This window comes from Epinephelus moara, chromosome 10 (genome assembly GCF_006386435.1).
Source record: "Epinephelus moara isolate mb chromosome 10, YSFRI_EMoa_1.0, whole genome shotgun sequence".
NCBI classification, from domain to species: domain Eukaryota; kingdom Metazoa; phylum Chordata; class Actinopteri; order Perciformes; family Serranidae; genus Epinephelus; species Epinephelus moara.
In genome coordinates this window covers 11329048-11342526 of record NC_065515.1, presented here as the reverse complement: position 1 = coordinate 11342526, position 13479 = coordinate 11329048, and positions in this window count along the sequence as shown.

Here is a 13479-nt window from a genome sequence, read left to right as displayed (position 1 = left end):
CATCAAATGGGTTTTAAAAAAAGTGAGACAAATGCAACCATTTTTATCTTTTAATGAACTATTACTATGTGATGCCTGCATACAAACTGTATGATAGTCCTGTCATTGTGAGGTGAAGGGTAAAAATGCAAAGTGATCTTGCTCGATTAACCATTATTGTGTAAAGGGCCACATATGGTATATTTTGAAAGTCAAGCTGACCAATCTATATCAACATTTGAGCCAGCATTACTTACTTTAGAAGACCTTCTTTTGGGGGGTTTTTTTGGACACTTTTTTTTTTAGCCTTTTTACACTTTTTCTCTAAATGGGCAACGTTTGGGGGAAAAAAACCCAGAAGATTATTTTTTATTTTTGTTTTTTAAAGAAAGTGTCTCAACATTAATAACCCATTCAGGAGACTGTGGAGGGCTGTCAGGTGTTATCGGGTATAATGTTTTTGTCCATATATATTTGGCTTTTTAAGATTCAAGAAGTTTATTGCCATATGCAGGTAAAAACAGTGGTTTACATCATATGATGAAAATAGAATTGAAATTAGATTTTTAGAAAAATAAATAGAAACAAAGAACTAAGTTAAAAAAAACTGAGATTAAAAGCAAAGTGCACCATGTAATGAAAACATCGCAACAAATCAGACCAAGTTGAGGTAGTCCGTGAGTGTGATGGGATGGATGGAATGTCCCACAGTGCCCAGTGCTGGACTGAGTAGTTTGTAGTTTGCAGTTAAGTTTGGTGTTTTATGTTCCAAAACACAAATACCACTTTTTGTTTATAATGTGTCTGTTGAGAACAAGGTTGTTTATGCTGGTTGTTGTCATTTTGTGTTAGTTTGTGGGTTACGTCATTGGTGAGTTGGCTCTTGCACTTCACTCAAGCTACATGAGTCTTACTGATACTGTTGCTTCTGCTTTCAGTGTTTAGTTGTCACACAAGGAGGTAATTGTGGGCAAACTGCATCCAAGCAGGACGAGTTTCATATGGTCATTCACTTCGATATACATTGTCACTTTTATGATGTGGAAAGCCCAAAGAAAGAGCGAAGAGCTGTCTTATAATGAATAATTAAGTTTAAGATAACAGGAATAAGTAGAGTTTAGTTGGTCTCACTATTGAATTTTTATGTAAATAATCGTGCACCTGAAGTCTGTTTTTACTGAAATAAAATATCCACCACCCATTAAACATTTCATAATTTCAACAATATACTGTTAATTTAACACAATGTAATACATAAAACCTTGCATATTTAATAAATCTTAAATGTAAAAAAACAAAGTCCGCCTAAAAAACAGTGGATTTTCCTTTAAAAAAATATCCAAACACCATTATTAAAACTAATAATTATGATTGAAATCAAAACAATCAAGTGTAACTCATGATTTGCATGTAACTTTACATTTAGTTTTAATAAATCTTTAATGTTTAGAAAATGTATCCACCAATTAAAAAACAGCTTTACCTTTAAAAAAAAAAAAAAAAAAAAATCTAAATACCAGTATGAAAATAATATTTATGATTATAGTTTTTAACAACATAGAAGAAAAAGATACACCTGTATACCTGCTCTACTGGTAAGTTATCAGGATCATATCAAGTGTAATACATGATTTGCATGTCACTTAACAGAACACATAAAAGTCTTATTTATAAAAGTCGTATTTTAAAGATCTTTTAATGTTTAAAAAGTACACTCACCAATAAAGACAACAGTATTTGTACATTTTTTCAAAGGTAAGTCTGGTATAAAACCAGTCCCTCCAGAAAATCGCGATCTTGCCATCGCAGTAATTAACGCAAATTCAACTAAAGTCTGCAATATTTGCGGGGGCTTGCAATTTTTCTGTGTTCTTTCACATTGTCCGGCTGACCGGAAGTCGTCGCACACGTGACGTCATTTCAAACGTCATCAGATGCGTCATCAAATGTGCTAATGGCACATGCAAATGTTTAAATTAGGGTTGTCAAAAGTATCGATATTCTGAAAAGTATCGATATTCAAACGCTGTATCCGGATGCAATACTAATTTACAAAAGTATCGATACTAACCATGCACGCCACCTCAGCGCCTGTCGGGTGTGCGCAACGGGTCCGACGGACACGCGCTGTGCAGGCAGCATCCGGCAGGCACAGAGCCCTCGCTGCAACCCGGCTTGTTGTCGTCGCTCTGCATGCATGCACACATTTCTGTTGCTGTAATATGGCCAGCGCGGCTGCAGGAGGATCAGAGCAGCCAGTTTTGGTCAAAAATGATAAAGCAAAAAGCGCTCTTTGGAAATATTTAATGAAGTGAACACAGCACGCTGCAGACGGCCGGTACAGCCCCTCCCCTCACTAGCAGCTGAGCAGCTGGTGTCGCCAGCATCAAACTAAAATATAACTTCTAACGTTAATGTGGGAGCTAAGCAGAAAACTTTATCAGTCATGCCCGTCTGTAACATTAATAGACAATGTTAGTTTAACAGGACAACACAATTATGTGTGTCTGAAAAGTTATGTTAACTGTAAAGTCACAGATTGAAGCTGAAAAAACGTTTGGTTTCTCCTGTAACCCCTGGTTCTTTGATCACATAGTGAGGTAGAAACAAGAGCATCCTGAGCCTAAACTACCAACTCTATTTGATCAGCAACGAAAATATGGTGCCAGTTCACCAGAAGCACAGAAAATAAACAGGGCTGTAGATAAATACATTTGTATGGACAGATCTTTTTTCTGGTTGTTATTTATTTTGGGGGGATTTTTTGTTTGTTTTCAGCACAAAATCAAAAGCTTTCAGACCCTCTGGCTTGAACCCCTAAAAAGCACATGTTGGATGTAAAATTATCTGTCTTTAAAAATCTTATGTTGAGATAAGTCCCATCAGTTATTATTTCTGAAACAAATTAATATGATTGAGAAGACATGTTTTACTGATTCACACTCCATACCAGTTGGAGGCGGTAATGAGCCAAATTTTGTTGCCATCTGCCATTAAACCTCAAAGAAGAAGAATACAGGAAATACAACAAGGGAACATAACGTTACACACCCATAGCTGAAGCTGGTTAAGTCTGTTTGTGTTTTTGTGAAGATCAGCGTTCCTCAACCTGAATGTGAGTCATGATGAATTGTGTCATAGCTCAAATGGCTATATTACCGCAGAAACTTAACCTCTGAACTGTTGGATCACTCTAACCACTTAAGCTAATTTGGGCACAAGCTAATGCTAATAAGCATGCTAATAGGCACTAGCATAAAGTAGTTACCCTCAGTAGTTGTTTGACTGCTGCTTGAGTAGGTACTTTTCCTGTTGTCTGTTCTTTGGTATGTTACAGAGTACAGCTGAGAGTAATTCAAAGCATCATGTTTGTACATTTAGAGTGTATCATAAGGTAATAATTGTAAGTGGCTAGCAGGCTAATTGTGAGAGTATGGACACCTTAACGTTACACTACTTGTGTCATAGCCAGGGTCCAAAACTAACTTTTCAATTTTTTTACCAGCCAGGCAGGTATTTTACCAGCCAACCAAATAAAAATTGCTCTTAAGTGTTGTAATTTGCTATCAGTATTATTTAGCATGTCATTTGGGTCTTGTATGTGATGATTCTCAATCAATATTTTAATAGTGTGCACTAATATTAGTAATAATGTATGCTAAAATATGAATTACTGTTTCAACAGTTAAGTGTAATATTTGGGTTAATAAATTCTGTAGTATTCTTACTACAGTGCAAAAAGAATCTTTCAATAAGGAATTTTACATGAATCACTTACTTCAGTTTCCTTTGGACAGTTGAGACATAAGATTTTAGCTCGACCAGACTGCAACAGCAGGGCCTGCCCTATATAAACATGAATGTCTGACCAGTGGTGGACAAAGTATTCAACGACATGACTTGAGTGAAAGTAAAGATACTCTTGGTCAAATATTACTCCAATACAAGTGAAAGTTGTTCAGTCATTTTTTTTACTTAAGTGAAACTGCACCAACTGATTAACATAGAGGGGATCGAAATAAAATAAATAAATGAAATAAAAATCAACCAGCCACCCTCCTCCCCTGACGAGTTAAGAACAGTCCCTAAAGTGCGGTGAGGTTTGTGGACCGTTACTTGCCACAAAGAGAGAAATGTGAACAGCTCGTTTCTCCTCTGACACGTCACATACCTGTGTGCTGCCACGGCTCGGCTGTTCAGGTACTTTTGGGCAGTCATGACACCAAGAAGAGGAAATTATTGGACCTGGAGCCGGACTTCTCCGTCGCAGGTAAGCCGTTATCTTGCGCCGCGGAGCACTATCGCTGCCGTATTTGACAGGAATACATTCCTGTCTGTGTCTGTGACCCCCGTTCAACCCACAACCAGCAGGATTCGCCTTTCATTTCTGCTGCTGGTTGAAATCTATACTCACACAGCGTGCTCCTGAATGATTTCTTTTGCACGCACAAAACTATTTTTAGTCACAAATGCATGTGACGCACTTACGTGACCAAAGATTGTCTCTGCCTGAAATACACATTAATCTGCCAGGAAACCAGCCGATACCAGCATCGTTCTCCAGTAACAAAAAATGCATTTTTCGCTGGTAAAAAAAAATAATGGTCTTAAAAATTTACCAGCCAGAGACAAAATCTACCCGTAATAGGCGAGTGGCGAGTGTTGGTTTTGGACTCTGGTCATAGCACCATGGGGCTTAGGGTGCTCAAAAATTGGCACACACATCAGAACTGATGAAAATTGCAAAGATCTGCAGTGACTGTGTTCGAGCGTGGCCAATTAGCTCCACAGCGCCCCCAAATGCACACCAGGGTTGGGGTAAAGTTCCTTTGATGTTCATGAAATTTGAGTGGATTGTCGCACTCACCGTCAAGAGCATCTAAATTTATTTATTTTTTTCCATCTGACAGGAAGCCAGCCATATTGTTTTTTGTGCGTGCATGTTCACACTAGTAATTATTGCGATGTGGTGGTGCAACTGGGGTTGGGCGTGGCACGTCAGCTCTATAGCGCCCCCAATTATTTTTAGCCATGGAACACACTGTTGACGCCCTTGGTAAACTCTAAAACTCACAAAACTTGGTCCACACATCAAAACCTGTAAACATTGTGAGAACATAAAGCGACTGGGTTGATGAGTGTTTATAGGGCTCTATAGCGCCTCCTAATGTGTGGAACACCACAGTGTGGACAAAGTTGCTCTGATATTCACAAAATTTGCTATGCACATTTCTTATGTTTTTGTCACATTTCTAATTGGGTTTCATATGCTATGCCCACCTGGACGCCAGCCATTTTAAAATTTTGAGTACTGTTCATAATTGCAAACTCCTCCTTGAGTGTTTGTTAAATTTGTTTCAAATTTGGGAAGTATAACCCTCTGACTAATGTGCTGCTAAACTGTGAAGGACTTGGTGATAGTTCAGATGATGATGTCACAGGTCATGTGAGAACACACCTTTTTAGGCACTTTACATGTATGGAGCTTTATGAAACTCCTACAGGATTAAATTGTTCCATTTCAAATTCGGTGGGTGTGATCTGCACATAATGTACAGCAACATTACGAGTAATTAGTGTATCTTCTCTAGCGCCACACGGTGGACAAAAGAAGTGACAAAATTTGCAAAAGGTCATTTCTAGCACCATGCACTCGACGCAGTAAATACAATCGAACTTCTGGGGGAGTGTCTGATGGTGACTTTTAAATGCATTACCATGCCAACTAGTGTCTCACCAGGCCCCTGACGTATGCAAAGGTGCGAGGTTGGGGTGTAACGGTACACAAAAATCTCAGTTCGGTACGTACCTCGGTACACAAGTCACGGTTCGGTTTTTTTTCGGTACAGTAATGAAAAAAATAGACAACTATTAAATATCTTTTACTTATTGGTAACCTTATTAAAACATACCACCACAGCAGTTAACTCTTTTTACACAGTTTTTGAATTAAACAAATATATATAAAATCCTGCTTTTTCACATTGTTTGAATGAAAATAGAAATATAAAAGTGAAAAATAAAATCCTGCTGTTTTTTTAACACATTTTTTGAATGAAAAATATAAATATACATTTCTGCTTTAACAGTTTTACTCAATTAAAATAAAAAGTATAGTGCAGCTGGTCAGCTTTAAAGCCTGCTCAGATTCAGTTTTACTAGGAACTTACTTAGCTTTCCCACTTTGTTAAAGTGCAGTAAACAAAACATGCTTATATCTAAAGTGCAGCTTAAACAATTTTACTCAACTCCAATGGCGTTGGTTATTTCTTTAGCGCGATGGTCAGGGAAACGCTCTTTCTTTTTAAACGACGACGATATCGTAGTTTGCACCAGATTGCTTTTTCTAGTCGTGCCGGTTAACGTTCAAACTCGGGTGGTGTCGCTTTAGATGCGTTAGCATGTTAGACGTGTTTCCAAGTACATACCCGACCGCTGTTCTGCAGTGTCGGCACACTGCTTTTGTCTTGTCCACTTGTTTATTTCCATCTTCGTATTTTACCCTGAAACCAAAGTGTTCCCAAACGGAGGACTTAAGGTTTGCGGGTGGGTCTTCAGGTTCGTCAGGCTGACTTGCCATGTTGTCAAAATGCGAGAATGCGCTGTACAAAGTGAAAGCGGAGATTTGCGGTCGGACTCGGTCCGTCACTCAATTATGTCCGTCGGGGAACTAGATATTTTAAATGGTTCGGCTCGCAAAAACAGAATTAAAATAAAACAAAATAAAATAAAATAATATCCTGCGCCCAATAATTCGGTACAGGGTCGTGCCGAACCGAAAGTTGCGTACCAAACGCTTCGACACAAATACATGTACCGTTACGGCCCTAGTGCGAGGGCCTATTAATTGCTGCTTGCAGCTTTAGTGTCATTGCATAATTTCTGCACACTTCAAAAGCTGATGTAAGGGTGTAGCAACACTGCCTGTGTAAGACTTTTTAAGTATCTTCCTTACTTTTTTTTTTTTGCCTCTGCGCCGGCGATTTGCATAGCCGGAGGCATTATGTTTTTGGGTTGTCCATCTGTCCATGAACAAGATATCTCAAGAAGGCTTCAAGGGAATTTCTCCAAATTTGGCGCAAATGTTTACTTGGATTCAACAATGTTAGTTTTAATTAGTGTTAGTTTAGGTTAGTTTTTGGCCGTCAGAGTTCAAGGTCACTGTGACCTTGTCTGTCTCATTTTAGTGAATGTGATATATCAAGAACACCTTAAAGGGATAGTGCACCCAAACATGAAAATTCATCCATTATCTACTCACATATGCTGATGGAAGATCAGGTGAAGTTTTAGAGTCCTCACATAACTTGCGGAGATCCATGGGGAGAGTGGGTAGCAACAAAACTCCACCTAATGGAGGCTTATGGTGCCCCAGATTCAAACGTCCAAAAACACATAATTGAAACCACAAAATATCTCCATACTGCTCGTCCGTAGTGATCCAAGTGTCCTGAAGCCCCGACATAAAAAGTTGTTTGGAAAAACATCAGACATGGGCACCGTATTCATGTGTGTGTGTGCTTGCTTTCGCTGATCTACACGTGAACGCAGTGGCAGAGGCTAAAAACAGAGTTCAAATGACGTTTTTCTAAACAACTTTTTACGTCTGGGCTTCAGGACACTTGGATCACTACGGACGAGCAGTATGGAGATATTTTGTGGTTTCAATTATGTGTTTTTGGACGTTTGAATCTGGGGCGCCATAAGCCTCCATTAGGTGGAGTTTTGTTGCTACCTCCTCTCCCCTGGGATCTCCGGAAGTGTTGTGAGGACTCTAAAACTTCACCTGAGCCTCCATCGGCATATGGGTGAGTAGATAATGGCTGAATTTTCATGTTTGGGTGCTTTTTAAGGGAATTTCTTTAAATTTGACACAAACATCCACTGAGACTGAAGAATAAACTGTGTAGTCAAAGGTCAAGGTCAGTGTGATAAAACAAAATGTATTTGGCCACAATTCAATTTCATATTCTAATTATGACAAAACTTCACTCAAATTGGATAAAATAATGAAGTGATGGCATTTTATATCCAAAGGTCATGTGGCATCATAATGTTCTGCATAAAACACTTTTCTGGCCATTATTTAACGTCATATCTCAGAGACAGACAGGCAGAGGGTGTGAAGCATCCATGTTTTCACAGACAGGGATGTCAACTGGTGCGCTGAGACATACAAACGCAGGGCGCTAATTCTAGTTTAATGTACATTGATACATTCTGCCAACATTCTGTTTATATTGTTTCTTGTTAATGCAAAACCACACATATACAGAGTACTAATATTCACAATTCATCTGACCTTTACTTCCCCAGTGTGATCCAGCTACTCTAAAGACTGCTGTTCTTCTTGGTAGTGTCAAACAAATAAATACTTGTTGCTATGAGACGCACCCTGTGCTTTACAATCCTAATCTAGTACTTTCTTGGACAGAAATATGAAGTTAAACAATGGAAAGACATTTGGCACCAGAGGATTTGATGTATGCTTAGTTAGGTTGGTTTATTGTTATGTATTTTGACTTTGAATGTGTCTTGTTGATGTTGTTACCTGAACATGCAGTGGAAGTTTTGTGTCTTTGTGTAACACTAAAAATATCTGGGAAAAAAGGAAAAGAAAATTGGTTGTTGGTAGCATGGTTTCACTTTATTTTTTAATTAATTACCAAGCATTTTCTAGTAATACTGAGCAACTTAGGTAAATTAATTTGATGTAACAAATTCCAGCCAGCTCTAAACCCATGTCACAAGGGTGTTTTTCCTTTAGTTACAGTCACTCCTGTTGAGCTGGTACCATCTTACATCATGTTTTTATGATCCTACTGTTGATCCCACTGATCCCACTGTTCACCATTGACACTTTAAGCCTTATATGGATGGACCTGTATGCGTCATAGTAAAGTGATATATCACAGTGGAACATGTTTGATATGCTGTTTTTTAAGTGCTGTACAGCAGAAAAACAGCTGTGGCATACCAAAAAACACCAGTATCAAACCACAACACATGCCTCCTGAACAAGAGTGACACACTATCAGACTGCTGAGCATGTGTACTGTTCAGGGACTTAGTAGACGACATAGTGCACATAGGACCACTCATTTTAAAGGGAAATTTCGGTTTATTTCAACCTCAGGCACGTATGAGATCGCTGCTTGTTCTCGCGATAGTTTGGCCGCGCTTTGGAAAGCAGAGCTAAATGGTAAACAAACATGGCAGCACACCGGTAAGGTAAGCCAACACGTTTACATGTCGTTTTCTATATGTTCTCTGACATTTATCCTAACGATATGAGGCGGTCTTTGTGGAAAAAAAGCTTGTTTAGTGGACTAACTTTGCACTTGAAGGTTGCCCGTTCACTTACGTTTTAACAGGTCTGACGCTACTGTGCTCCCCGGCTGTATCTAGGCTAACAGCTAACATGCTAACTATTATTTTTATGTCACTAGTCACTTGAAACAAATTTAGGACAATAAGAGACAGGTTGAAATAAACCGAAATTTCCCTTTAAGGTGTGTGTGTGTGTGTGTGTGTGTGTGTGTGTGTGTGTGTGTGTGTGTGTGTTTGATTTACCATCAAAGCAAGATTGCAGGTACTGCCAACTAAGTATAATCTGTCAATCTGGTACCTAAGTATGCATGAACCATTTTGTTTAAACCATGATTCTGAACAACTTGAATCAACTGCACATGTTCTAAATGGGTGTCATGCTTACAAAGCTCTGTATATTTCTCGTCATGATCGCATTGTCGATCTAATATCTGAGGCTGTGCAAAAAGCTTTACCATCAAGTGTTGCAAGGTATAAAAACTTGAGAGTGTTGCCAGGTTAGTTTGACCTGGATTATGACATCTTTGCCAACATCCCCAATACACCTGACATTGTTTTTGATGATAGCCGCCACATGGAGGTCCTGATTTTGGAAGTAGGCTGTGTGTTTGACCTGTACATGGACCAGGCTTTCCATGACAAATATTCAAAATATCAACCATTACTCCAAATCATAACAAGTCTTGGTTACAAATGCAAATTCTCCGTGCTCATATTTGGAAGCCTGGGCCATGTGTATAAGTATACCACTAATGGCCTGAAGATTGCTGGCATATCTAAGCGCAGAGCAAAAAAGCTTGCTACATTTTGCTCTGTTTCTGCTGTTATAGGCAGCTTGGCTGTATGGAGGAGAAGATGCTATGTAAAGAAACATTTCCATGAGTGACCAGTATTGTCTTCTTGACCCCTTTTGTATTTGATTCCCTGCCATATTTAATGTAATTGGTGGAATCAAATAAAGAATTCAAATGTGTGTGTGTGTCACACTGTCAGCCCCTGATTCAGACAGATTACAAAAGAAACTTTTGATGACTTCTCTCTTTCTGTTGTCCCCTGTCTCTCAGGATGAACTGTTTCAAATCGTTAAGTCTAACTGCAGTGAATGCCACCGTGCTGTATGACTTTCATGATGACGATCACCATTTCTGGAGTAGGCGCAACCTGACGGTCCCACTCCCTCCATGTGTCTCCTCCTCCTTCTCTTCCCCACCTCCTAACTCCAACTGCCTGGTCTGTCATGGCAAGAAGATGGTCTTCGCTATTTGCCGTAACCTGACAAAGGGTGTGAAATTGACAATGGAGGCTGGAAGTGACTGGGTCAACCTCACGGCTACCAGTAAGAAGCTCACAGTTTTCTAAAACAGTTTGATTCCACTGAGAAAAGCTTCACTGGGTCTTCACCATTAACACAGCAAGAACAATTACAGTGCACCAGTTTAGTGGCTGATGTTTTTCTGTTGTGTCACATCAACTTAATGCTGACTAAAAAGCAGGGCTCCAGACAATAGCCCCATTTCCACCAAGCAGTACAGTACGGTTCAGTTCAGTTTCCACTGTGAAAAGTTGTGGATGGTATCAATAGAACCGTTCTGTACTGTCCCCATTTTTGGTCCCCCCTCTGTTGGGGTACCTAGCACACAGATCTGGTACTAAAAGGTGGAGCTGTGAACACTGCAGTCTGTTGATTGGTCAGTAGAGGACGGTCACTCTGCTCAGGGCTGAGTTGTGGCTGGTTTTGAGGCTCATGTAACCACTGTTTATACTGTGGATAGTTTTATTACTGTAACTATAAAATGAAAGGATGTTTTGCTGCCTCTCACAGCAGCTGGAGTCTGAGAAAAAATAATTTCATTCACTGGGTCGACTGCCGGTGACTTTTAAGGTGGAACATTTACTTATAATGTTACACACCTTAAATTTCAATATGACCACTTTAACCATTCAGTTAGTTTTTATTGTCTCTATTTGGTGACAGACACTTTTAGTAATGAGTGGATCTTCAGGTGTTTAAAAATATTGGACTGGATTATGTGAACTGCATATATTCTAATCCTCACTTGGAGGAGAAAAAAAAAGCATTGCAGAGCGTCACTCCTGTGGGCTACAGTAACACTAAACCCCTGAGCTTGCTGAGAAGGACTAAATGCACAAAGCTGCTATTTTTAAATATCCCATGGAGAGAGACTCTCACTGCAGCCTGTTCTGTTTTGTTCTGAAAATGTTGGCATGCAGCCTCGTTCTGTGGACGATAAACGAGGTGCAGACTGATACAGTGGAGGAAATACAGTGAGTGCTGGACAGAGCAGTGAGTGACAACAACCCCGTCCACATTTAAGAGTGCGGTTTGCAGTGGAAACGCTAAATGGATCGAGGGTCTAGGTACCATGTCTGAAGGGTTACTGTTGGTTCCACAGGTACTATACTAAAAGTGTTCGGTGGTAACGGGGCTTACGGCTGTGGTAGATGTGTTTGGGACGAACAGAGATCTTCCCGGGATGCCGTTGGGATGAAAACACGCTATAAACTCACTACCCACGCCTTAGAGGATGCATCATATTGTTTCCCTGATAATTCTATATTGTGAACGAATCTGCAGGAGGAGAGCTAGTTAAAAAAATGGGGTGCATCTTGCTCATGCATCGACAGTGAGTCCTTTCTAAATTTTATTTGTAAAGGGACGCAGGAGGTGTACACAGGGACATCACTGTCTGTGTCATGTTTCAAGTCTGCTGTGAGCACAATGATAATCATCTGTATCTCTGCTTGTGTAAAACGAAAGCCCAAGTAAGAAATAAAAGTCATCATGAATGTCCAGAGAATATAATCTGTAATGGAGAAAGCAGTGCCAACCCAAAATTACTTATCCCACCTTTTTAAAGCAATGCGCTATGACAACCGCTATTTTAGCAGAACCAACCAAGAGCTTGGTGTAAGATTTACGTTTTGAACTTATCGTCAGTATTTCAGCTGGTGCTAGTGTAACTCTTAAAATTTAATATTGCTTAAACTTCAGCATAATATAGAGGTTGTGTTACTTTTCTGTTGCAACCCAGTGCTGGTTCAGTAGTAAAAGAAGCAGTTAATAGCAGTAGTAGCAATAATGTCAGTAATAGTAATGACTGCAGTAGTAGAATTGCAGTTGTACCAATAAGAAAGTAACAGTTTAATAGTGGTAGCAGCAGTTATAGAAGAAACACTTGCAGTAGACATAGTAATAAATGTAATATTATATTGGCATTAAAAACCTTGGTTTCATTGTTATAGTTGTGATGTTTAACAATAAGCTCTGCTTTTTACAGGCTGCCCCAAACCTCCCTCTGATGGTGGTGAGGATGGTAAGTGTCACATACATTCATTATTTACACACTTTTCCTGTCCGATAGTCTGAACCTCAGGTGTGTTAGACCCCTCCCCCTCTGACAGGTTAAGAAAAGTGTCACGGACAATGGTGGAAGATGTTATCATTTACTTAAAGCAGCTGCGCGGAACTTTTTACCATTAATAAAACTGTCCCTAGTTCGTATCACCCCCCCTTGAAGATCCGCATATTTATTTGAACCCAACAGCGACAAAAAAGCCTTTCTCTATATGGCTATTTAGCGTAGCCTCGCTCGGGTCAGCAAACCAGAATACGGCACCCGAGGCGGAAGTGATTCTGCTCGCCCGCAGTGGCCCGCAGCGATTAAACCACAGAAGAAGGAGCCGTGTTTACAGTGTTCTTCGAGTAAGCGGTACTGAACGGGCATTGCTGAACACATAACACCTAACAGTTTTACCAGAGATGTATCTATGATGTTATGCCCAGTCTAGGGGTGTCTGGGACATGACATGAAAGGCCCCCATCTTCCCCAAGTCCCAAGTAGCCACAATGGAAAAGTCGTGCGGAATGATCAATAGTACGAATTTATTTACAATATTTAAATAACAATTAACTGAAATAATAGCTTCAGGGTGGACTAAGGCCAAAATAANGCCCCCATCTTCCCCAAGTCCCAAGTAGCCACAATGGAAAAGTCGTGCGGAATGATCAATAGTACGAATTTATTTACAATATTTAAATAACAATTAACTGAAATAATAGCTTCAGGGTGGACTAAGGCCAAAATAACAAACAAAAGCAATCCTGCCCAGGGAGTAAGTAAATAACCTAACCAAACAAATAAAAAAAAA